This window comes from Sinocyclocheilus anshuiensis, unplaced genomic scaffold (genome assembly GCF_001515605.1).
Source record: "Sinocyclocheilus anshuiensis isolate Anshui unplaced genomic scaffold, SAMN03320099.WGS_v1.1 scaffold1900, whole genome shotgun sequence".
NCBI classification, from domain to species: Eukaryota; Metazoa; Chordata; class Actinopteri; order Cypriniformes; family Cyprinidae; genus Sinocyclocheilus; species Sinocyclocheilus anshuiensis.
In genome coordinates, this window is record NW_015555826.1 from 166657 (window position 1) to 194458 (window position 27802).

The 27802-nt window shown below is 36.7% G+C and overlaps 1 protein-coding gene across 1 annotated transcript in view; it reads right to left on the reverse strand.

The window, feature by feature from the left end:
* The window catches only part of LOC107675316 (T-lymphoma invasion and metastasis-inducing protein 2-like), an 87627-nt gene extending 67332 nt beyond the window's left edge, over positions 1-20295 (reverse strand). Inside the window, exon 1 of the mRNA XM_016469618.1 lies at positions 20145-20295. The gene's annotated coding sequence lies outside the window, so the exon portion shown is untranslated. The remainder of the gene's footprint in view (positions 1-20144) is intronic.
* Between the last annotated feature and the right edge of the window lie 7507 nt (positions 20296-27802).

A 27802-nucleotide genomic window follows, 5' to 3' on the forward strand; every position in this document is an offset into this window, starting at 1 on the left:
CATTTCATTAGCTGCTATAGGTTAATAACTAGAAGAGTTTGCAATATCATGCAGCATAACGGACTGTTTTTGTACAGCTAAAATAACCTGAAGCAAATGACAATGACTGGAAGCCTCGCACATTCAACTTACAAACAGACACTTACAAAACACATTTACAAAACTTACACACTATTATGTAAGAAATAACGTGGACAGCAGGTATAGTACTCTTCATGTTTTATTTTACATTATGGCCCAAATAAGTGAGAGATCAGACTGGGTTCTTCTAATCTTAGTATAGATAGATTGTCCAAGCAAAGTCTCAATGACTATATGTCTCTTTACTAAAGACACCCCTGTCAAATGTCAACTGATGGAATATTTCAACATCATAATAAAAATAGACGCTCTGTGATCATCACCAAAAGCACATTTTTCTATCTTATAAATCTTACTGACATGCTGACAATTCAATCTGAACACTCTGACCAGAGTTCAATCACAGACCTGCCCTGTGCAGAAGTCTTTGGTTTAAAATGAACTGTAGGCAAATGAAGTTTCAATGAACAGTAAATGATTCAGACAGCAAAAAGATCAAGTTAACCAACAACAGCAAGTCACTAAGCCTACACCTGCAGCTGTTTTTCCCCCAGTTAGAGGCAACAAAGGCAAGGATGAAAAAAAAAAAACCACCTTTCCCTTACCTTTGTGGAAAAGCTTTAATCTATAATGCTTTGAAAAGCAAGATGAATGCAGTCTGTCTGATCTCAACCTCAGCTCCCATAGAAAGACACATACTTAAACAAGATAAAATGACTCACACAGGCACACGTGGAAACTCCCTCCCAGGCTGTGAGTGACTCCTGCTCTGGATAGCACTGCTTTGGCATGAGGGAAAAATCTGATGTCTCGTGCTGCAATCAAGCCAGTGTTTCTTGTTTTTAGGTAGCAAAAACTCCTTAAAATGTCCACCTGAAGTTACATCTCACATATTCTTTTAGGCAAAGCTGAGGAGAGAGGCTGAACCTCCAGCAGTTTTCATTGGGGGTTTAGCGCTGACCGAAGAATACCATGTCCACAGTGCTATCTGACCCTGCATAGCACCATCACCACCACACAAAGACGAGGACAGGAGGAAGGGCAGATAGAAAAAGGGGGGGGAGGATGGGTAAAGGAGGAGGGGTTAAAGCAGGATTCGTTTTCAACTCCATGGGAAAACAAATCCCAAAATCTTGGGTTGGATGTCAAGTATACATACTATTTTTTTGGGATATAACCTTATAAGCAACCCTCAATTCCAACCTGCTCCCTCAAAACTCTCAGCGGAGGTCAAACAAAAAGTTCATTCAAACTGGTTCATTCGGAAAACCCACAACGCTATGCAGCCAAAAACAGGATCATCATCAAGACAAGTTTGTTGTAGAATATTGCTTATTGGTAGATAGATAGCCAAAAAATATCCCTAGCAAGTATATATGAATGTAAGAAATGTTTCATTTCATGAGCAGTCTTTGGTGTGAAATGTTATAACTGATCTAAAAATACTTAAAATCAAAAGTTTTCAATTCTGTATTCATCTTTGTTTTTCTAACTTATAGAGACATGAAATATGAAAAAAAAAAATATATATATATATAAATCATGTCACACCAGGGGTTGGGTCCCCCTCGGTCCGTTCACGATCATCCGTTCATCATTTTTGATAAAATCCGAGCACTGTTAAAATAGTCCATGTGACATCACTGGTTCAACCATAATTTAATGAAGCTAAGAGAATAAAAATAACAATTTTATTTAACAATTTCTAATCTTCTGTGTCAGGGTCTGCCGCCATTCACAAGAGTACCACGACACGTGCACGACGCATTTCAGTTGCATTGCTGTCTATGCAGCGTCAGAAAGCTCTTGGATTTGACCAAAATTATCTAAATATCTTAATATCTAAAACATTTTTAATTTGTGTTCTGAAGATGAACAAAGGTCTTATGAATTTGGAACGACATGAGGGTGAGTAATTAATGAGTAGTTATTTTTGGGTAACTATCCCTTTAATTATGAAAAATAGAGCTTTATCACACCTGGTTACGACAAGGTGTAACACTTCATTATGAATGTCCACCAAATTCAGTGTGTAAACCAACAAAAAGAGCAGTTCAAGCCTCTTTAGAGTTGCATTTTGAGTCAAAATAAAATTTACATAAAATCTTTGTGGACACTGTACTGTGATGTTAGTAACAGCGAGCTCAGTAAGACTCTTCAAAAACATACAAAGTACAGAAATTACTTTGCTCACTTTTACGGCAGATAAGTACAGCCTCTACAATTTACTATTTTCATAAAGATAAGCATCCAATGGATTATTATACAGTATATCCTAATTAGTAGATCATGTTTTAAATTATTTCATGCAGTGACTGGTGATTAGTTCAACAAGGAAAGAATTCAATGAGTAAAGAGGGTCAGGGTGACAATAAGAGTTGCTGTTGTGAATGTTTAAAGGAGCTGGTGCCTTTGAAATGAGAATGTCTTTGTGGGGATTAGGGACACAAAGTCATACATATTCTAAAGGCATGATCCTGCTAATTACACTCAGAACAATACACTTTGGCCTTTACTGGGCTATGCACAAAGCTAATTAACAGCATCTGTCGGTACAAAAATGCACTAGCTAACATTAAAGAGAACTCACAAGAACTCTTCTGTAGCACTGTATGAGACGAGTTTCACTTCCATGGGTTTTATTTAGCTGTAGTTTGGAAAACACAAGCTTCATAGATCAATTGATTTTATTAGCTTCAACATATGGAACCTTAATGGAACAAATAGAGAGTTAAAGGTCTGGACGGCCATCCTGACTGCCTATAAAGTCTTAAACATTTTCATTTTAAGTTTAATAAAGTGTGGACTTGGATGGAAAATGGCAAGGGTGCCATTTGGGAAAGGGTCATGCTTAATGCTTTTACACAACAAATGATAAAGACGCTCAAAACAACAAAGTGCAAAAAATGTATTAATGGACAATATATAGTGTAGTCAGCTGCTTCATATTAATAGCTTCTCACCCATAGTGACCACAATATTAAAAACTCTACAATTATACATCAGCATATTAAGCCTAACACTTTGCTTTAAAACGTAACAAAACATCTAATTGACTCATTTTGACTCCAGTTTGTCTTTTCATTAATTGTTGAGACTTAATTAAGTTTAATGCATAAGAGGCTTGCCACAGTAGTCATTCATGTACTATGAAACTTATGTAAAAACAACAGTTCCCGAACAGTTCCAATGAAGAATTTGCGACCCACGATAAATTAATCTACATTAATACACTGAAATTAAGATTACACATGCAATGTAGCAGAATTACATTTAATTGACAAGAACAACTGTATGAGGTCAGGAATTTTGTGGGACAGCAAAAAATACAGTGGGTCATGATGAGTGTGTAAAATATTACTACAGTGAACCAAACACCAATAGAGTATTAGTCCAGCCGCATTTAGAAGCCAGTATCATTTTCAGAATGACTGAACACTTTGTTACCTAAACAAGTATTACATCTGTTTGACATTTCAGTCCATTCAAGTGTATTCAGTACTGGCACTAGGTTTCCTTCTCAAGGTTCTTTGCTTCAATCAATTTATATTCTTGTCAATCTGTGTAGTCCATGATAGCCGTCAGACAGACACTGGAAATCAGCAGAGACACTCTTCACTCAACTCTCGTGCTGGAATTTGCTAACACTTTCCTAAATGTCAGCAGTGACCCCAAGAGCTATCATGTAGTTCCAGTAAGTCACTGACACACACAAAAACCAAAATGACAGTGGTTGTAAACATCAGTGCGTGTCAGGCCGCACCATTAAACCTCTGGAGTATCTCTTTTGATTGTTTAAGACTGTTTGTAATAGAGAGAGGATGATATATGAGTAAACAGGAACAAAGAATATGAAAAGCTAACATTCTTGCTAATTAATCACACTGCCAGACATTCCAGCCTCCAGAGACGAACAGAGCATGAGAAAAATGAGTGCCACAAAGGCAAATCTGTTACAGATGTGTGTGCACATATCACTTGAACCAATCTGTGATGGTTCAGTGTTGGTTCAGAAGACCAAATACTGATAAATGAAGAGGAAGAGACAAGAACACGCATGAATATACTTCTTATGAAGTGAACCATCTTTTGAAATTAAATGGGTGTAAAAAATCATGCCCACAGACATTAGCCCTGTCCACAGCCCTCGCCCGCTGTAATCTATCTCCACTGACGCACGTTACACATGGAGGGAACCTAAATCATATTATCTAAAATCACTAAATTGAATAAGGTTGACCCGACTTGCTCTGTGTCCTTTGCTGAGTAATCTGTCACATCAAGGTGCTAGAGTCCAATGAAATCAAGGTTGAGTCTGATGTGGTCTGGGTGCTGGGAGACAGATGTTGCCAGTGTCTTAGATGATTTTTCAGTCAATTCTTAGCCGTAAGCCTCATTTACATAGTCAGCGGGGAATCAGAGGGAGTCACCGAGCATGGATATGGGAGCATTAAAGGGATACTATACACAAAATACTCACACTCATGTTCTTCAAAACCCATAAGACTTTAGTTAATATTCACACAAATTTAAGATATTTTTAATAAAAACCTAAGTTTTCTGTCCAGGTAAAGTACAGGTAACCAAAATTTAGAAGATCCAAAAAGAACATAAAGGCAATTTAAATTAATCTATATAAATTGAGCAGTTTAATCCAAGTCTTGTGAAAAGATAATGGGGACGGTTGCATAAACTGTTTAGACTAGTCTTAAAAAGTTAGTCCCTTAAGACACAGTCTTAACTTGGTGGCTAAGTTTATGCAACTGGCCCATGATCACTTTATATGGTAAACAGATTTAAGTTAGGCTTTTATTTACATATAAACCCACATACACAGAGCGCATCACATACTGTATGGTAAACATGGAAGCTCCTGTGAGTGTTACGTGTGTACATTACATGATAAAAGAAATCTCACTGCACATTTGAGCTTCTGTGTTTACAATATGTGCTCTAGGTACAGTGTTTCCCATACATTGATTTATTTGTGGCAGCCCGCTACAATATTAAAACTGACCGCCACAAATAGATTTTCCAAAATGCTCTGACTTCGTTGAATAAACATGAGCACTGCACATTTCAAAATCAAAAAGCGGCACAGGTGTTTTTATATGAATGTCTTTGAAGGGAACTGACCATCTTCAGAAAAGCTTTGATGTCATTTTCATTTCATCTTTCCTATAATGCCTGATAAAGTGCCATTTGTGAGAGCAGCGCTGCTTTGTGTACAGCCGTTACCGGGGAAACCGCTATTTCTGCTGCTCCAAAAGCACCTCCTGCTGGCAGAGAATGAATTTGCATTTTCAATCCGCCCATCTGCTGTTTTCGTTCAGACCAACGCAAAAATCGACTGTGGTGATGCAAAGTCCGATTCATTTCGGCAAACCGGTTCTTTCGGACAGTTCGCTTCAATGAACCAGTTCAAAAAACCGATTCATTGGTTCACGCAATGAATTATATGGATTTATTTTCGAACAACTAATTTTAAATCATTTTAAATCAATCAGTGTCATTTTAAAATCAATGAAACATTCAAATAAAGTTATTTGTGTGAACGGATATTACTGATTCTAAGGCTGATTGCCTTTCATTCATTTAAGTTAATGTCGTGGTCACAGTTTAATTTCCTGATCCTTCATGTCCGTTACGACAGACCAATAGTAGCCTACATCTTGGATAGGTTTCCAAAAAGGTTTGCACTTACTGCATGCGATTGATGCATTGATGCAAAAACACATATGTTCTGCATGTCTCTCTCAAGTATATAGAAAGAATAAACCAGTTTTGTAAACACATTGATTTAGCTTAACAACTTAACATATAATCTGCATGCACAATATACAGTAAATTTTATGTTTTTCCATGTTTTAATAAAAATGTAAGCCTATTTTTTTTAAATCTACTAATAAGCATATTTTGATTTACATTATGATTAAATAGCATTAAAAAAGCTTATTTTTCAGGCTAAACCAGCCAATGTGCATGCACAGTCAAAAGCGGGAGTCTCAGGGTTCTATGGGAACCGGAGCTTCTAACGGCAGCTGCAGTGACGCAATGACTTTACCAATCAGCGATTGGCTGTTTTATTCAGAAGGTGGGACTATTCCGCCATATTGTGCATTGCAGTTTCTCTCATTCATAAGTAATAGAGTGGTGGAACTATGACGTCACTTTGTAGGCAAAAACCCGAAAGCATTTTAGCACTTCCGGTTCCATCTTCCCAGAGTCAATGGGTTTTTTGAATGGGAGTCTGATTAAATCCCCTAAAATAAGGTCCGTGGTTAACACAAGCTCAAAATAATTTCACGTTTTATTCTACGACATGAAAAAGACGGTTGCTAACAAGTTGCTAAATCGGACTACAGGCGTTGTCGGAACAGTTTATCAATTTATAGTATTTTCCAATTGTAGTATATTTAGTACAATTAATTGTAGAATAACCAATGAATAGTTTCCCACATTAATGTTGTTTGACAATGTTTTTTGCTTTGCCCTTAAATGCAACCACAAGTATTTGGATGGAAGATGCTCATTTTATCGTTTCTACTGATGCGGAGACTCTGGGTTCGTACCATAAGATAAACTCATATTATGATTATTCCATGTAAACACCACATTTACCGGCTTTACATGGTCACCACAATACAATTAAATGTTTACAGCCAAATGAAGTTTACAGCATTACTGCTGTTAGAAAGCAAAACGATTGAGGATTTTCTAAAAGCAAGGATAAAATAACATTTTGTGTAACCACCCTAACAAAATGATAGCTGAAATGTGGTACTTTATTAACTAAAATAAATGTAATCTTACCATATCCAAAAACTTGCTCACTCTGCTGTTATTTAATAGATTAAATGCACAAGAATTTCATTGAATACTACATGGAGACACATTTTTTTTTAATTAAAATATTCATATTAATCAAGAATTTATTGACTTTTAATGCACCTTATTTTGAAATGTAGCCTACAGAAATACGTGCTTTCTTATGTGCTTTAGTTATGATTATTTCATTTATTCACTACTTACTATTTATTACTAATGTTTCATTTCAGTTTTAGTTTGGCTCTAGTTTTGTATTTATTCCAGTTTTTATATGAAAAGGTTAATGTAACGTGGACTAAAATTCATCCACAGAGTAAATCCTTTTCACTGAACATGTTTCCAAAAATAAGTTTAAAAAAGTTTTCGGAAGCATGGTGGTGGTGAAGTTGAAGGTGAGCGACCATGGTGTAGTTTGTTTATAGCCTAAGTTTAGCTTTTTAGTTCTGGCGCTGGTATTTGGCTTCAAAATTCATAAAAGTTATATTATTTTGTGAAGATTATCTTGATGGACAAAACGTGAAAATATCATGAACTATGCTTATTTGCACTGAGCTTATTTTTTACGATAATCCAAAAGCTTACGGGAAAATCCTATCGGCTTTTTGTTGAGGGAACCAGTGTGATGCTAACAGCTGATTGGCCTGCAAAGTGACGTCATAGTTCCACCACTCTATAGCACATAAGCAGTGAACCGTCTTTGCATATCTATAGTCTTTGGACGAACGTGTTACTTCGGGCTGTGCGTCTTGCATCATCAACCCAGAACCCAGAAAGTTCGAAACCGTTCGATTAGTGAACCAGCTCGACCGGTTAACTTCCTGAGAACCAGCTCAAAAGAATGATTTGTTCAAGAATCGAACATCACTAATCGACTGATGTTTTTACGCAGCAAACAGTGTTGCCAGATTGGGTGGTTTTGAATTTGATTGTGCGGGTAAAAATTGGCTTGGGCGGGTGGACAAAATTTGGGTCTAAATTGTATAAGCTAATTGGTTAACAGAGAAACCAAAGTGTGCACGTACTGCATCCAATCAGTCATCATGATGACGTTACTAAATGCACCCTGCAGAGTCGCCCACTGCTGAGGTTAACGTCGCCTGCTGCACTTTTAGCCAATCACTAGGGATCAGCAGTCAGACATGATGATTAATGAGTGACGGATTTTTAGCATGATAGCGGATCAGATTTTGAATGTATATCAGTATAATCAAGTGATCACAATGCCAGAGTGTCCTAAATATAAGTTACATGGTAAAGAGTGGGAAGGTGACTTGAATTACACCTGTGGAGGGAGAAGACACAAATGCACTAATATCACTGCAACTCTGAAATCAGAGCACAGCTGAATAAATTAATCAAAATTGAAACTGAATATCTGGGACTATACGATCCTGTCCTGCATCAGGACATCTTTTAAATGGTGCAAACTGGTATATCATTGAAATCTGCTGGACTTGATTAGTTTTGACTTTGCAAAGTTCTGTATTATGTTCTACAATATGTACTTCACGAAAGACTTCCTCTAGTTCTGTCTGAAATTAAAGTGTGCCTGCATAATTTAGTCATATTTGGTTATTCTCTTTATTTATTTTAATTGATCTATATTTATTTTATTTTGTCATCATTAATTTGACATTATTTTGACAATTAAAGTTTTGGCCATTTTTTTGTTGGAGTGGGCGGGTTTTGGAGAGTGTTTGGACTAAAAATCGGAAGCAGAGCAGAGTTGCATATACTGTATATAGTCTGTGGGAAACACTGATGTATGCATGTCAATCATTGCTTAGATGTAAATAAAAGCCTAAATTAAATATGTGCTTCATATAAAGCAATTGTATCTATTCACAAGATGTGGATTACACCGCTCGATTCAAATTGATTTTTTTGGATCTTCTAAGTTTTGGTTATCTGTACCTTCAATGGAAGGGCAGAAATCATAATCTTAAAGAATTTTTTGGAGGACTTTTACACAAAATTTTTCTATCTAAAAATGTTTGGATTCTTTATAGTTCTTCTTTATTCATAGTTTATTGTGTTGTGTTCCTCTGCACATTTCTGTATTAAACATTTGTTTACTTGAAACATTTAAATTAAACTGAACATTAAACTGCCTTTAGAGAAAGCACCATGGTCACCTATCAAAAATATTGACAAGAGAGGACAATATCATTCAGAGCTGAACCAGTGGGAGAAGTCAGGCACAAAGCAGGACTCTCCTTGAAATCATCACAAAACACTTTTTCATTCATAGTTTGTATTGTCTAAAGGTTGAGTTTATAACACTTAGAAACCAGCTGTTATTTCTTGATTGAATGTGTAGCCCTTTTCAGTCAGAAATTCTGGAATAGTTTCAGAAAACTTCCAGTAACTGTTCTGGAATTGTGTGATTTTGTTCATTTTCAATGAACAAAAGTAGGGTCTGATACCGGGATCATATTTTCCAGCATTCCAACTGAGTGATTCATTGTCTTTCTGTGTCTGAAAGATCAGGCTTTGTACCAAGTTCAAAATATTTTCTGTTGTCAAATTGTCCTTTTTACACACAAGAAACGTTAAAGACAATTGTGCCATTTTTTGGATGTTTCAATACTTTATCCTATCCCAGGCTTAAAGTGCAAAAACTGTAAGCTATTTTCTGTCTAAAAAAAACTGTAACAAGAGTGGCTCTGAGGCATTTTCAAAAGTTTTTTGTTAAACATTGAAAAATTGAGTGTTGCTTGTAGTTGCTGTTGTGTATTTGAATTTGTTTTGAACAATGAGTTTGGCACGTTTTAAATTACTGGGTCCACATTTACAAAAACAAACACGCACACCAAGAGCAGCAATGAAGCCTGCCAGTAACGTGACCTTCTAACCCAGAGCCCAAAAGGTTAGGTGTTATACTAACACTGCAAGATAACAGCATGCCATGGCCTCATCGCTAAAGACTGCTTGATGTGTTGTAAATATTCTTTAGGGCTTTCTTCTTTCAGCTCAGACTTACATGCATCTTTGAAACATCTCCTCACAGGCTGAATTTGTAATTCAGTTCAGTACAACAGCCATACCATTTCACTAGAGGCGAGGCTAATAAACTACTACTATCTACTGTCATGATACCTTTCAATAAGAATCTCAGAGCCAGATCAATTATGAATCTTGGACTGCAAAGAATATTTCTCAAAGGATAAACAATTCCATTAACAAATGTTGTTACGTTAAATCTAGGCCCTGAAGTGTCTGAGGAACTGCCTTCTGATGTTTACAGTGTCTTATCTTTGTTTATGTTGAAGATCTTGTTAATGGAGATACGGTCTGGAGAATGGAGCAGCGTTATTTTTTTTGTTCGTTTTTTTTTTCATTTAGCTTGATCATTTTATGGGTAGCAGTGTGAGATAGCAGAAGGCAGAAGACTGCTAACACATCTCCTTTTCAGAGGTGCAAGGTTTCCCTTAACCAAACAGACACACACACACACACACACACATTACAAAACACACTGCACGACTCAATGTGAATAAGGAATCCTCAAATGAGATGCATCTAGCACTGAGATTTTGAGACACTGTGTTTTCACTGAAATAAGCATGGTTTGAAAAGAGTAACGGTGTAAGTGGTGATTATTTAAAGCTTGATATGCAGCAATTTGGTCTGTAAGCTTGTTTGACAGGTTCATGCATTAATTCTAGTGCTGTCCTGCTTAATTAATTAGAGTCTAATGAGACAGGTTTTACTATGATATTTACTATGATACTAAAACACACACAACAATTACGCAGATGGTCTTTTTGGAATGGGAAGGAACTTTTAAACTCTGAAAGTTACAGTATGCATTCTAAGTAGATCTAAATCTTTAAAAAAATATATTTTTTTTTTTACATCCAATCATGCTGACAAACACATCAAGGACTGAGAGAAATACATCTTTTTTTCCTCCAGTTGAGATGACATTTAATTTACACAAAGCTAGACTTCAACAGTAGAACAAAACTCCAGCAAACTTTGGTTCCAACCGGACAGTGAGAAATAATGACAACGGTAGCACCATTTTACCCTTTCTACTGTTTACAGTGAGCAGAGCATCAAAACAACGGAGCTGTACACACCACAATATAAAAATGGTCAAAACTCCCAATACAGTATCTTTTCTCAGTCACATGGCCTTCTGCCATACAAAGATATCTAAATTTCAAAAATAATAATAGCCTAATAAAACATCAGATTTTACCTTTTTAATAATCATTAACAATTCGGCTCAACTGATAAACTATTTGAAACATTTTGTCAGTAGAAAAATTCATAGACACTACTGCTTTGGCTCTCAGTGCCCAATATCCTTATCTTTGATGACTATTTTGACTGCTTAGAATTTTTTCCTTTTACAAAACACTACTGCTGCCCAGATGGAAATTTAAAACCATTCTAGAAAAGTATTGTCCGGAGCTCTGCTGGGAAGGAAATAGAGAATAGACCTCTTGGAAGTTGGAACATTAACTGAATACACCTGATATAGAGCTAACTGTTGCCAGGTTTTACAAATGAATGGTGATTTTTACAGAATGTTTCATACTTGGTGTTCAACTATAATATATATAACTGTTCAAGCATAAATGCATGTTATAAGGGGATTGTTGTGTATTGATACCCAGACTATTAGCCTCAAAAACTCTGCTAGAAAATTAGGCCGATTCAGAATGCAAACACATCCAGACATTCGTACTCCGAGTCAGTGAGCTATAAATGACTGCAGATCAGAGCCAAAATGTGGGAGTGGGTACCGGTTTCACACCAGAGAGAACTGGGACCATGGAATTAACAGAGAAACACAGAGAGACACAGTTGTGGATATGACAACTTGTGAATATATGCACTGCAATATAACACATATTTGTAAAGAATACATAGATGCTCATATTAGACATTCACCACCACAAAAAAATGAATTTTTGCTATATAAACCATACGCCCTGTTCCAAAACCTTGCTGCCTTCTAAGAAACATGACATACGCAGACAGTGTGCCACAAAAAGCACATGGCGCACCGCTAGCATGTTGCTATGCTAATGGGACAATATTACAGAAAAGCATATAATATAAATAACACAAAAATACTAGGTGAACAAAATTTTTATAGATAAGCCTATTATGCCTTAAAATGCTCTCTACTGCAGGTAAGCCGCTCACTAAGTTTTAGAGAAGCGCTACAGGAGTGCCATAATTTTCATGATCATTTATCTTCATCCTGCTGGACAGGACATCTGAGATTAAGCAGCAGTGATGCTGTTCTGCACAGGAACTGAGCAGACAAACAGATGCCTCAGCGCTGAGAGGTTAGGGCAGGTCAAGCTGTTCATTCACAGAGAAGACGAGAAAGAATTTGCACCATGTACCATTTGTTCACGCTTGGACAGGAGGCAGAGACGAGCTTCACCCGATGGAGCAGAATGACCTGCTTTGACTAGAAAAGGTGATCCTCCTCTGCTTTTCAGTCGCTTATCCTCACTCATGAGAAAGAGAGCGTTCCTCAAGGTGAAGGGGACACGCTAGGCTTTGCTGAAACGTAGCACTAATGTTCTACTGTATATGTCTGCAAAATATGGCACCCTGATGTCAGAGTGCGGAACCAGTTCCTACTGACTCATTTATGCATGTTAATGCATGTGAGTTTTTTTACTAAATGCAATTTAAGCATAATTAAATTAGGGGGTCCTGTGGTGAACCACCAAAAAAAAAAAATACTAGGTGGATTATAAACAGCTTGTTAATGACACCCACAACTGGGAATAATCATAAAAATGCAGCTGAAACACAAATGGCAGATACATTTGTAAATGGTGCATTGCCACCTGCTCACGGCAATGGAAATTGAAAAAACATGCAATCATCCAGCAGATTTTTAACAGAAACATGGAAAAAATTAGATGATAACACAGCTAGCTGTTATCCAAGAATAAACAGTGCAGACTAGAAAACAAGATCAAATGGGACAAACCAGTTCATGGCTATAATGAACAACATCATTAGGAGGAGCCAGTGAATCTGTTCTTAAACCAAAATAATAATAACCGAGGCCAAAGTTTCCAGAGAGGCACAAGTCTGCACGTGCCATTAGACCACATGGTTTAACAGCACTTTTTACAGGACAAATTTTTACAGTTTTTTTACAGGAAAAAAAACAAAGAAAAAAAATTACTAGGAGTGACAATGGAATGGGAGGATTTACAATACAATAGAAAAACAACTGATATAAAGTTTGTTCCCCAATGTGATGCATATGCAAAAAAATAACCCCCTACTAATGATCACTTCACAATTATCACCCATATTAGAGGTTACTGAAAGTTTCCTGTCAGGAGCCATATGGAGGTGACCCCAGAATGGGGGGGCATTATAAACCATTACCATGGATAAAAATAAAACTTGAACTGGGATCTTACTTGAAAGGCACTTTTTACAGGACAAATAAATCTTTAATTCTGAAAATTACTGAAAGTTTCCTGTCAGGAGCCATATGGAGGTGACCCCAGAATGGGGGGGCATTATAAACCATTACCATGGATAAAAATAAAACTTGAACTGGGATCTTACTTGAAAGAAAAAGAGTATGTGAAGATGACGGTTAAGTGGACGCCTTCTTAAATTGCTTCCAGCCAGATGACAGGCGGATTATTTGTTACTATACAGGGTGTGTTTGGCACAACACTGTTCAAATTAAAGGACATGGAGGTGGACTGGGGAATGAACGGAGTAACAATACTCAAGTCTTTTGGGAACAGATCTATTACTTCCAATCCTTTGCAAACAAGCTCTAATAAGACCACCAAGTCATATTTATAAGAGATGAACACATACACAGATATAGGGCAGCAACAAATGGTGGCAGTATATGCAGTGATACCCACAACCCCCTCACATTTTTGTCCAAAATGGCCCATCTGGAGAGTGCAACAAAAGCCTTGAGTCTGAGGCATGGTGGGATAGCGATGACCCGCAGAATCTAATCCCTTTGGGCAAATCACACACTCAAACCCAGTCCTGAACGAGAGGAATTACAATCAGAACTACTTAGGCAGCTGCATGAGGAGGAGAGAATTCCACTGAACACTCTCTCTATAACCTGTGCATCTAAGACTTTGTTCTCCTGGCATGTCTTAAGGCCATAGACGCTGAGCTGACATGGATTAGAAGAAAGCTTCTCAAATGACAAGTGAATGACGGCCTTCCAGGAATAGCCACAAACATACACTATGCGCTTTCACGATCACAATTACATTAGGTCCTCACTAGTGTTGTCACAATACCAAAATTTCAGTAGTCAGTATCAATACCAGTAAAACGTCATGGTTCAGAGCAACATTAAAATAATACCTGAATAAACTAATGGGTTTACTTCTAATTTCACAACAGCTAAACCTAATAGGTAGTCGACTCAAAATAATTCAGACAGCAATTCACAGACATTGAAGTCGGGGGTGTCTGTTTTTTTCTTCTTCTCTGAAATCTTGCTCTGCAGGAGCTTTGTCACACATTTACCAATTAAAAATGCCAGAGGGGAGACTGAATAATTGACTGCTTCTGATTTTTCATGAAGCTGGCTGAAATAATAACAGGAGAACTCAAAGAACCTGAAACACTAATGAAATGAACTGGGATAACTTGTGAATAATGCGTGAATACATTTGCAGTAGAAAGCATATGTTCCTTCACAGCTTCAGTAAGATCTGCCTCTCTTATCTATTTAATAAATGAAGCCCCAGAAAATGTTTGGTTACATAATTATCATGAGTAACAATCAGCATTCAGGATACATGGTTTTACGTGTGATGGCAAAATTGGATCAGATGCAAGCAGGACAGCAGCTTGTCAGTGTTTTTGAAGCTCTTTGGTCATTGCCCGAGTGCACGAGAACTTGGTCCACTGACTGCCTCCTTTATTTTCAAACAACAGAAGTGGAGCTGCTGTGACTATTAAGGCTGCCTGCTCGCGTCTGGATCGCGTCAAATTGTCACTTTTCTGTGAGTCTCTTGACACAGCACACAAGCAATCCAAGGAAAATTGTATTTATGTAATCACAAAAACCTAGTTTTCGGCAACTTCATGTTGTCATTCCTTGAGCCAGTAGATAGAAAGACATGGCAAGATTGTTTAGTTCGGGTGAGACTGTGGCCCTCTTTCCACCTGGTAATACGATGTGTTTCCAGTCATCTGGGATTCCTTATCCTTTCCATTTGCTACCTTTCCCTCCTACTTGTAAGCTGCATAAAAAGGGTTAATTCATTCAACAGTATTCATCCACCACACTCAGTGCTCCCAAGAAAGTTATGTAGAGTGTAAAGAAATACGAGAGGAGTGTAAATCCAAAATCAAAAAACAAGTGGTCACAGAGGGCGCATTTGAAACGTGTGATAATACCAGGTGGAAATGGTAATGAGTCTCGACCACTGATGATCAGATCACTGAAAACACAATTTCTACATGTACTTTGAAGAAAATTCTTCTTTTCTCATGAAAGGTGTGTTTAAGTGTTCATGCCCACCACGACATTCAGGCCAAATAAGTCCTGATGTAACTATCAGACCTTTTCCAGTCGATTACAGCTCACTATTAGTTGAGCTGTACTTAACGGTTTCTGAAGGCGGTTTCTTGACGGTCAGTCAAGGCTACAAATGTTGGTTGAAGCGTGGATGAATGATCACTAGAGAGAGTAAAAATGGAAATGAAAACGGGTCAGTGTAAATGAGAAAAACAAAGATTTTGAAACACTTAGAGGATGCACAAGAGCTCTGGAAACATGACAGTTGAGGTGCATGATCAATGAGGTTACTGCAATATAAAAGCTGTCAATATAGATTTAGAGAGACAACAGGGAAAAGGACTGAAAAGGGATGAATCTCTGGCTTGTGGCTTTACTCCACACATCCATCACTGAGAACAACAGAGGCTGTCTTAGAAATGCAGCACTTTATTTCAGAGCTTCCTGACCCAGCTGTGTTTACTCTTATGATTAGTGTTAAAAGAACGGCTGCTGGACCCAGTGTCAGCTGGATGCACCCTCCTTCCCTCACACACACACGGGCTAGATTGGTAATCGGGCATACCGGGCATTTGCACCACCTATGTAAAGATCGCTTCACTCCAACTTCTTCCTTGTCAGCTTTTCCCACGTTTTCACAGCACCATTATCAAGAACAGGCTTGCTCTGCGGTGAGTGATGCGGGCCAAAGAGCCAGGCAGGAAGAGGAGAGTAGTTGAATCTGTAAAGTGCTTGATAGGGACTCGCAACGGAGGCAGGCATCTAGGGTGACCATACGTCCTCTTTTCCCCGGACATGTCCTCTTTTTGGACCTACAAAAATGCGTCCGGCCGGGATTTCTTAATTGCCCAAAATGTCCAGGATTCGGCTGTTTTCTTAATCCCACTCCCGCTGAATCTCTGACCATTGCCGCCTTTCGCTCCCGTGATTTTCGTGTCCACTCCTTTAAACATTCTAATATTGTGTATAATTTTGGCGCATCAGGGAGCCGCTCTCAGGATGGTGTATTTAAATATTTTTGAATGAGCGTTTGCGCTGTTTGCTTTCACTTTCACGTTCACACGCACTCGGTGTAAAGAGAGCATATCTTACAAGATCAGATATTTGTCAACGAGTTCAGGATCTGTTGAGCAGCAAATACTCCAGCATGGTCTTGTCAGTCACCTCTCCTTATTCTAGACATGTGATCAGCCAAAGCTGACTCCGGTAGCTCTTGTTGGATCTGTTCTATTGACTTGTTTTATTTTTATTTAAAAATGACCCTCTAAGGGTGCTTTCACACTTGGTTCGATTGCTTGGCCCGAACCCCAAGTTCGATTGCTCCCCCCTCCCCCTGCTGGACTGTGTTCACATTATATTATTTGGGTCCAAACCGCGGTTCGTTTGCGTCATCAAGCCAGCAGCTGTTTACCCCATTGCTTAGTAACGATGGCGCAGGAGAAGACGGCAAAATATTATTATTATTATTATTATCAAAATTTAAAACAGTTGAGTACATTTTTTTCAGGATTCTTTGATGAAAGATCCAAAGGTCAGCATTTATTTAGCAGCAAATCAGAATATTTGAATGATTTCTGAATCACAGGAATAAATTACATTTTAAAATATATTCAAATAGAAAACAGTTACTTTAAATAGTAAAAATATTTCAAAATATTACTGCTTTTGCTGTACTTTGGATCAAATAAATGCAGGCTTGTTGAGGCGGTTCACTTCCGTGATTTGGTACGATTGCGTACACATCAGCAGCGAACCGTACCCCAGACTACCCTTTTTAAGCGGACTTGGGTACGGTTCGTGGGCGCGCACCCGAGTTCGGAAGACAGCGTTCACATCATCCAAACGTACCAAACTCTGACGTCAATCGAACCTGGGTGCGCACCAAAAGTGCTAGTGTGAAAGCACCCTAACACTAGCATTCCCTATTCCTTTTCTATTCTTTCTACTTGCTTTCTTTTTATTTATTATAAAATAAGCCAAAAAAAAACAAAAACTTGCTACGTATACTGATAGGCGAAGCCCCGCCACTATCCCCGCCCCACACACACACACACACCTGCATTGTGTTATAATAAAAAAGACAGATGCTCAAAATCAGTAAGAAATGTTACTGTTTAGTTTTTTCATACAATGGAAATCAATGGGAAACAAAACTGTTTGGTTACCGACATTCTTCAAAATATCTTCTTTTTTTTGTTCTGCAGAAGAAATGTCATATGGGTTTGGAATGACATGACGGCGAGTAAATGACAGAATTTCATTTTTGGGTGAACTATCCCTTTAACAAAGCTACATTTGCACATGTCACACTACCAACCGGTGCTCAGTGGCATTAGTACTCACAATAACTCTAACAATTCATCAATTCAGCTCTCCCTGACCGATGATCTTCATTGTTTTTATAAATAATGCTGGGAACTTCTAAGATTTGACATGAAAGAAAATAATTCAGTTTGACAGCAGTATTTGTAATCCTAAAGCTTTCAATTTTTCACCATTTATGATGAGGTCGACCTGAACATGAACAGACCATATGTTTAGCTAGGTTAGTCTCTGAATCATGAACTGTTGGAATTGTATAGGGATTTGTGACTCAACGAGCCATCATTTTGTTCGAGATGATATCAGAGGAGAGTCTAAAGCAGCAGGAAAAAAAACTTGTTTATTGTTAGACAAACATGTCTGTGATTCGGCAGTGTGTCCTTGGACAGCCTGGAAAGATGATTAGGAAAAAAAACGTTGACTGGCCGCTAGACAGTGGCTCACTGCCTCCAGGATGCATTCAACACCCGTCTTACCATACCTGCTTTTTATAGCCAGCTCTAAACACAGTCAGACACGTGCACAGAGGCTGCCCTTGTGCAATTACGTTTGAACCAAATATAATCTCCAGAAGACAGAAAGACATTATCAGATTGACCAAGATCACCCGTTAATGGACAAAACACAAAAGACTTAAGTTTCACAGAATGACAAAAGCCTTCTCATTTTAACAGGCTTGAAAAACAACATTCTACAAGAAGTGACAATAAACATTAATAGAATTTGAAAAGGAATTCATAATGACTATCCCAAAGAATCTACCTAGACAGTAAGAGACACACATAATCACTGTACAATAGACAATTTACAGCACGCACCACCTTATATGGGGAAAATGTGTAAAGGGTGGACATGATGTATGGTTTTCCAAAGAGTTGTAAAAAGTTGTAAAAAATAGGTTGGTAATGTTCCTTGTGGCAGTGAACTGAAGTAGTGTTTTAAAACAGCAGCTCAAGACATGTAGCATTGAAGACTATACAAAAACTATACCAACACTAGAAAAAAGGAGATTCTTCTTCAGTTTAGTTCAATAAGGCCCCAAACCATATATTAGACCACAGTAACCCCTCACACTCTACTGAGCTTGTGAACCATTATTTTACAAAGAAACAGTGAAGACTACAATTAGGAAAAGCCTCTGTGAGCAAGAGTAAAACTTTTCTAATTATATTAGCTCTTGGAAATTAATTAATTACCTCTGCCACCCTTATGAGTTATAAAGCAGACATCAATCATGACAAAGAGCTCCCTGTTGCCCAGTTGCATGCCTGGACCTTCCTTCTGTGGTCAGCTTGTATTTGCTCTAGTTGCTGACACTCCACAGGGTTGTCATGGCGGTATTATTCTCAAATTCAACACAACGCCCTACCACTACATCTTCCCATTTAAAGGTTAACTTTAATGATGCTATCACCATGTAAGACTGACTGACCACCTTCCTTATAATCAAAAAGTCAGATTTCTCGCTTCATAAATAAGTAAAACAAGGCAGACTAGTTAATAAACTAACACATATGTACATTATGACTTATATATGTAGCCTAAAGAGAACTTGATCAACACACATCTGCCATCAGGTTCTTTGTTGGAAAGCCGAATACAAATTTCAATTTGAATTGAACAGTTTGCATATCATTTGCTTGAGAACTGAAGTAGGTCATTTAGAACTATCCTTTCATAGTTTATCAAATCACCATGAAATAGTTATAATACATATTATATTATAAAAAATTCTCCATATCATCATTATTTCCTTGAGCGGGACAATTCAGTCTTTTCTTCTACAGAGCAGTGAAGACACAAAAGATGTGTTTGAACTATTTTCAACTACCAACCAATCAGAAAAGTTCAAATGAAAATATTTTTAATTTTAGATTTTTTTTTAAGTTAAAATTAAGTTAAAGTGCAGACATCAACCTTAATTTTTGATTTTTAGAGTATATTGCAGGCGAGTCGACTGTCAGATGGTTTAATTTTTAATAAAGCAAATTTTCTTATAAACGGCAAAAGCATTTATTTATATGTAAATTGTTTTATTATGTTATTCAAACTGACAAAAAAAAACAACAACTAAATGCTGAGGTGTTTAAATAAATAACATTAAAATACGTGTGGTTTTTCGTGTGCTTATACTTAAGTTAGGCTATAACATGCACATTTTAGACAATACCTAACTTGGGTTCTTTATTATTCAAATTTAAGCATGTAAACACAAAACATACAATACAAAATACAATTTCATCGTTTCAAACTTCACTGAAAGGAAAGAGAAAGAACAAATCTAGTTGTAGTTCCCCCTATTAAACCAAAACACCCGCTACAGATAAAGTCATATTAAACACACTGAATAGGCTACTAGAAAACCTATTTAGGTTAAAATAAAAACATAACTTTTACTTACCAGATATTAAAGACCAGCGACAGGAAGGGATATTAAGTAGCCGCTTCTATGTGTTATTTTTGAGAGCGCATTCATTTGAATCAACGGTTTTTCAAGGACAAAGTTTTAATCAAATTCTCTTCTCTCAAGACTGAGCACGCAAACTTCAGCTCCTCAATTCTCACTACGCTGCGTGAACAGTTTGTCACGCCCCTAAAGTTAAAAGACAGCACAGTCCACCAATCAGATTGAAGCTGTCGCAAACCTTAATTAGATTATGCGCAGAGAAGAACCAATCCCGTTTCAGGAGGAGTGGAGTTCACAGTGTTTATCAGAGTAACGCGTGTTTGGTTGCTGGGTTACATTATTAAGATCATTTAAATGGCTGTTTGGTGATAGGCATCTACTCTTAAACTCTTAGTTTTTGCAGTTTTTATAACATTTTTGAGAAAAAGTTGAGGTTTCAAAACCCTTCTTCAGTTATTGCACATGAAACCTAAATTATGTTTGCTCCCATATATATATATATATATATATATATATATATATATATCTGTTGATTCACTCTCACATGGTAACAGCTTCAGTTTATCACCACAGAATGGTTTATGAGGAAATTCCTTGTCATGCATTGTACACCGTGTACAATTAAGTTGCAGATTAAAAATGTATTGAGCGATTGAAGTTTAATCTTTGCCAATATATGAAAACAAGATAAAGATGCCATAGTTGTCGATTGTTTCTGCAATAAACAGCGGAAGTGAGGACAGTCGCACAGGTGTAATAAACAACCTCTTATCAACCCATCTGGGAGTTCCAGGTCAGGATGCAGTCAGCGCTCGCATCCATTTAAAGGTCATGACATCCTGGTTTTTCCAGCCACATTTTCCCTAGATAGCACTGTCTATTCTGGGTCAGATGTTCAACACATGCATGTGTACATTGTTTGGACCAGATTACATGCTAAAACTTAAGGGTTATGTCTTAGATATGGTTATCTTCATGAAAGACAGCAAGCTTGCAGTTGAAAGATGTTGCTGTATCAAGAGTATTTGATACACTAGTCTGACCTTCTACACACTTTAATTGCCTCAGAGAACCAGAGAAACAGATGTATTACGGAAATTAAAGCAGACACAATATGTTTGTAAGGCTATAGCGTGTTCATCTTGTGTTGAAAGCTGTGGGCTTTCAAGAGTGTGTGAGAGAGAGAATCTTTGAGGATTTCTGCACAAAATAGTGCAGACATTTGAAATGACACGATAAATAGATCTGATTTTCTCTGGCCCCTCAGTGCTGGCTCTTAGCAAACCTCAAACAACATCTGAACAGCCACAAAGTTGAGGTCATAAATTATGTAAAATCATTTCAGGATACTACACAAATTTAATTAGCAGCATCTTTAATTCAGACCTAACCAAAGCTATTTCCTATTAATTTATAAATAAATCTATATACCCAAATGTATTAATATAATCTTTGATTTATTGATGGCTGCAGTATATAATATGTATATTGTGCACATTTTGCAAACTTTGTGCGTGCATGGAATACCCTGATGACGTACTTACAATATATCCCAAAATGAGCTGTAAATAATAAGGCTTATCGGGACAGCCTACACTGTAATGCACTTAACATGACCTTCTATTTCTAGCAGGATGGTTGGAAGAGAATTATGGGCCTAATTTGTAGCATATCTTTCTTGGCCTGTCAAATGATAAAGAGAAAGTTTATCCAAAAATAAAAATTCTGTCATCATATACTCATCCAAACCTGGAACATAAAATAAGAACGTTGGGATCCAAACAACATTGGACCCACCCCTTTGACTTTCATTGTAAAAGATTTCCTCTTTTATGTTTCATTGTTTCCATTTTTGGGTGAACTATCCTTTAAAAATCATTTCAATACAAATTGGATTACAAACAAAATTCACAAGATTCACATTAGCTATTCCCTGAAGACAAACATATAAAAGGAAGATTATATAACTTCCTTATGTATTTAAAATAGATTGCAACCCGGTTAACCTAGTTGCAGCAAGGCACTTATTAACTATTCATATTAACCCTAAAACATGCAAGAGTGGAAAATGATCAGCAAAAAATCATTTCATGTTACTTTTTATATCATCTGGACTTAAGTAAAAGAAAATCACTTTTTTTTTTTTATAAATATTTATTATATTTTGGATTTTATGAGTTGTTTCTCCCAGGAAACTTTGCCCTATTAGGGTATAAAAAACAGCCGAAGTCATCAATAATTCTACGATTTATTTGATGCAAACAAATATGTAATATTCAAAATATGCTGCATGTATGACATGTCTAAGTGTCCTAACATTGAGGCATAGACATTTCTTGTATTTTTACATTGCTGAACTGTCTCGTCTTCATCCTCAGGGGTGGGCGACTCCACCCCTTGAGGTCCACTGTCCTGCACGGTTTACCTCCATCCGTAATCAATCATATAATGTAATTTATATAACATATAATTTTTTTATGTAATTCCGAAGACTTTGCTTAGATTTTTCAGGTGTGTTTGATCAGGGTTGGAACTAAACACTGCAGAATGGTAGGCCTCCAGGAGCAGGCTTGGACACCCCTGTTCAACCATAAAATGAGCTGTGTGAAACCCTGCAAGAACAAATCTAGTTAAAAATGCAAAGATGTAGTCAGCTAAATGTAATAATATTAGTTTTATATGCAAATATTAACATTTGCACATTTTTTTTTTTTTTTTACTTTGTAGAAAGGGGACTGTGTACAGGGGGCCCAGAGGCCAGGAGGGCCTATAAGGATCTTCCCTAAGGGCCCCGGCCCTAGAATGCGATTTCTACTCAGGAGGATCCCCTCCCCTTGATGCGATTTATAATCCCCCTCCACCTACACCCCCCACAACCACCAAGGGGGAACCCCACCCCCACCCCAGAATGCACAATAATGAAATAACCAGTACAGGGGGCACAGTTTACCTTGTGACACCTCTCATTGTCAATATTGAGGATAATCCTTTTTTAATAGGATATTGAGGATAATCCTAATCTGCCAACATATCTCAGGTAATATGCATATTGCAAAATGCGATAAATAACAGCACAGACAACATATGACATCATTTTCTTTTTCAACATCTTAAGACAATGTTCACCATTAATACTAACAGTTGTATTGCATTTTTTTTGCTGAAAAAAGTAAGATTAATATATGCCTACTTTCTGCACTTTCTGAATGTCCAGCCCCATGGGCGGACTTGTTGGCTTTAGGTCAAACTGACAAAACGAGCACAAAACATTTGAACCAAGTCAAAACAGCCTCAACTATGATTATGATGACAGTATTGGATGAAAAATGTTCTCATGCCTCCTACAAGAGACTAAAGAATATGTATCCTGTGGTGCACGTTGCCTGTTTAAGGGTTAAATGTGCTCAGAGGTTATGTTGTAAGGTTAGGTAGCATGTAGTAAACGGTTATGCATCCACAGCTATGATCATATTTTATTGCTTAATTGGGTGAACCATTCATAGATAAGCAATACAGCCTGCTTTCTTGTTTTTAAAGGTTAGGATGAGAAAATGTCCCTTTTGAAATAAACAACAAGCAAATGGTTAATTTATAAACCTTTTTATACAGTATTTTACAGTATATATATATTTTTTGTATTATTATTATTAATCCAAATATTGCCTTCACGCTTCACGCATTTAGTTTTTAATTCTATTTAAATGTTTGCGGGTTTTAAAGTTGTGTCAATACAATACATCAAACAGTATGATTGTTTGCATATTCATTTCGGGATATTTGAACGATAGGTTGGATTTTTCTAAATTGCTTTCCAACCCTGGAAAATGCGACTGGTATTGCTTTCACGAGAAAAAGCTATTTCTCATGTGCTGAAGAGTAAACAGAATAGGAAGATACGGTCTTCTTTAGCAGCAGAGAAAAGAAATAGGATGTATTATTTCCAAACAAGCAGCCATATGTAAAAAAAATAAATAAATCCAGCCATTCAAACACAGGACGTCTAATGCATCAAGATGTTGGCGTATCCCTGCCCGAGATTTCATCAGCAATATGCTCTAACAAACATCATTTCTGTGCATTTCTGTTATTTGCGATAAAGCATGTTTCTCATTTTCGCGGCTGTCCCCAAGGAAAAGCTCGGTGACTGTGACTATAGGACAGAAAGGTTTAAGACTAGATTACGCATGCATGAGCTGTTGGGACATCCCCCTTTGTCTTTCCCCAATCAATAAAATAGCCAGAATGGAGACCTAGTGTCCATAGACAACCACCCACATATACGTCTCCAGAACTATGTGCAGGGTAGGCCTATGTGTGTAAGATGTGTTATGCCCCTGATGTCAGTCATTCTCATTCAATTCTCACATGGTCAGATTGGTGTGAGCTAGTGCATTGCTCATGTGGGGTATTTTATGCAAGCATGATTCCTGGAAGCGAGAGAGAGAGAGAGAGAGCTGGGAGAAAGAGCTGAAGGATCACAGCTTTTCATGAGCCACAAAATTAGACTTTATGGGCAGGCAAAAAAAATTAAAAATCTAGACACGAACAGCCTGGATTAGCTGATCTCCAAAATCAAATAATAAAGCCTGCTTATACTTTTCAAATAAAATGTATTTTAGAATACTTTAAAATATATGTATTTCTCTTCTGGTTGTGGTATTTGTCTATTTGCTGTGAAATCTTTATTGATTTAATACATTATGTTGTTAGTAATATTTCACTTACTGCACTGAAGCAAAATATTTTATATGTTTTACCCCCAAAATAAAATTACAGAGCTTTTTGATAATAAAACTAAGCATTTCAATATCATCTTAAGACATATTATTGGGAGATATAGAGTGACAACTGATATTTAGATGCATTTTATGCAAGTAGTCTGATGTATTTATATAAAGAGTTCATCGATTTAGATTACATAATCTGAGAGAATTTCATTTTCCTCCTTGAATATGAGCTCCATGTTCCCTTACAGTATATCATACTATATGAGTCATAAAAGCCTGATGTATCAAATATGATTTTTTTTTTTTTTGCATCCTGTTTAAAAAACTAAAACACTCTCGCGTTTTTCTGATTACTGTGGGTTAAAAATCACAGAAACTTCCGGTCTCTTTTCTCAACAATTGCACTGATAATTGTGTTTTATCAGGCATTATGAGAAGCAAATATTTCACTTATCAAAATAAATATAAATTGAATTAATGGTTTAGAGAGCTCACTTACCCTCCCGGTCATTCAAATGGGCCTGTCTCATAAAGGAATCTGTAAAAATGAAATAGGCCCAAATCAGCTTTATTTATTAGTTTATTTATTATTTAGCTTGAATTATATTTTATTTTTCTAATTGGGGTTTCAACATTCCAAAAATATTCACACAAAACTGAGCATTTATTCTGTCCCATGCAGGGTGAGCTCCCAATAGGCCAAAGGCCATATGCCAAGTCACAGATTTTAGTACAAAGAAGGCTCTAAAGATCCGGTCCCAGGCCACAAGAGGATCAAACCAGAAAAGGGTTCATTTTCTTATTTCATGCTTTGATGAATTCATATCCAGGGACTTGTTAAATGATGCTGAAGCTCAAACTGCAATCTCTAATCTGACTGCTTGTTTGGCCAGCAGTGTGTGGAGGAGGTCACATGGGAGCACAGATGCTGGCTCTCATTAATAAGCATGATCATGAATAATTAATCTCCCTAAGTGAGTGAATTCTGAAGAGGTAAACTGATGGGCCAGATTGGAGTAACCACAGGGGAGGCTATACGAAGACTTAAAGTCACGAGAACATTGGGGTCCAAATGTTGAACTTTACTTGTCAATGCTGCGGATTTTAAACTCTGAGAGGAAAAGTCATTAATTTAGTCTAACACAACATCTGATTTGAGTTCTTTAGAGCAAGTTAAGATGCAATCGCAAAATGCTAGGGGAAACATACACTGCTGTTCAAAAGTTTGGGATCAGTAAGATTTGTAATGTTTTTTGAAGAAGTCTCTTCTGCTGATTAATACATTTATTTGATCAGAAATACAGGAAAAAACTAATATATTACAATTTAAAATAATGGGTTTCTATTTTAATATACTTTAAAATATAATTTATTCCTGTGATCAAAGCTGAATTTTCAGTATCATTACTTCAGTCTTCAGTGTCACATGATCCTTCAGAAATCATTCTAACATGCTGATTTTTTTTTTTTTGGAACCTGTGATACTTTTTTTTTTAGGATTCTTTGATGAATAAAAAGTTAAAAAGAACAGCATTTATTCAAAATAGAAATATTTTGTAACAATATACACTACAGTTCAAAAGTTTGGGGTCAGTAATTTTTTTCTTTTTTTTTTTTGAAAGAAATGAATGCTTTTATTCTGCAAGGATGTGTTAAATTGATAAAAATGATAATAAAGATGTATATTGTCAGAAAAGATTTCTATTTTAAATGAACGCTGTTCTTTTTAACTTTATTCATCAAACAATCCTGAAAAAAGTATCACTTTCCAAAAACAATATTAAGCATCACACACTGTTTCCATCATTGATAATAAATCAGCATTTTAGAATGATTTCTGAAGGATCATGTGACACTGAAGAGTAATGGCTGATGAAAATTCAGCTTTGCATCACAGAAATAAATTATACTTTAGTGTATATTAAAATAGAAAAGCATTATTTTAAATAATATTTTACACTATTACTGTTTTTCTGTATTTTTGGTCAAAAATGCAGCCATGATAAACAGAAGAGACTTCTTTAAAACACATTAAAAATCTTACTGATCCCAAACTTTTGAACAGCAGTTTATTTAGACATAATCCTTATTTTATGATCATACCTTTTGCATGGTAAGAAAGATATATTAAAATCAACCAATAACAAATCAACTGGCAGTCTCCTTAATGGAGAAGCTTTTTTTTTTTTTCTGTGTAATTTAGTTGATTGTGTTGAATTTTAAATAAATATTTTGCATCAAATCATTGCATTTTGCAATTGTGTGTGTATATATATCTTATGTCAATTTTTTCATTGAATTGTATTATGCACATGTATATGCAACACAGTGCTTAATTTCTTTTACAAACAAGCACTACATAACAAACAAGTTTGTTAATAAAGGAATTTTTGTTCAAACTGGAAATCAAGGAAGCCCAACAGCTGAAATCATCTACATCTGTTTTAAACAAAGACCCTTGAGAGGTTCTATAGAGGAAACAATAAGACTTTTGTCACCAAGCACAAAACCAGGTGTCAAAACCTGAGGCACTGTATTAGTCAGTGTGCCCTGATGGACTACAACAGTTGGTGTCCTATAAAACCACCCAACTGCTGTTTGTCATTGAAACTTTTCATCGTGGTGACCCAGTCTTAAAACCATACACGACCTTAAGGAGGGGCCAATTACAATGGAACTTAAAAAAAATAGCCTTGGGAATCCTTCAAATGTCTCTTCACAGCATCTATGCACAAGCTGCTGACACCATTTCACATAACTTTATATGTTAGAACTAAAACTAAACCCTGACCTCTGCAGAGCTCCTCAATAGGGTCTTGAAGGAAATAAGATGTTATTCTATGGATTGAAACTGGATTTTCCCCTCTAAAATTGTGAGGTAGATATTGTATCTGAGGGAATTTAGCTGGCATGCACATAATATTA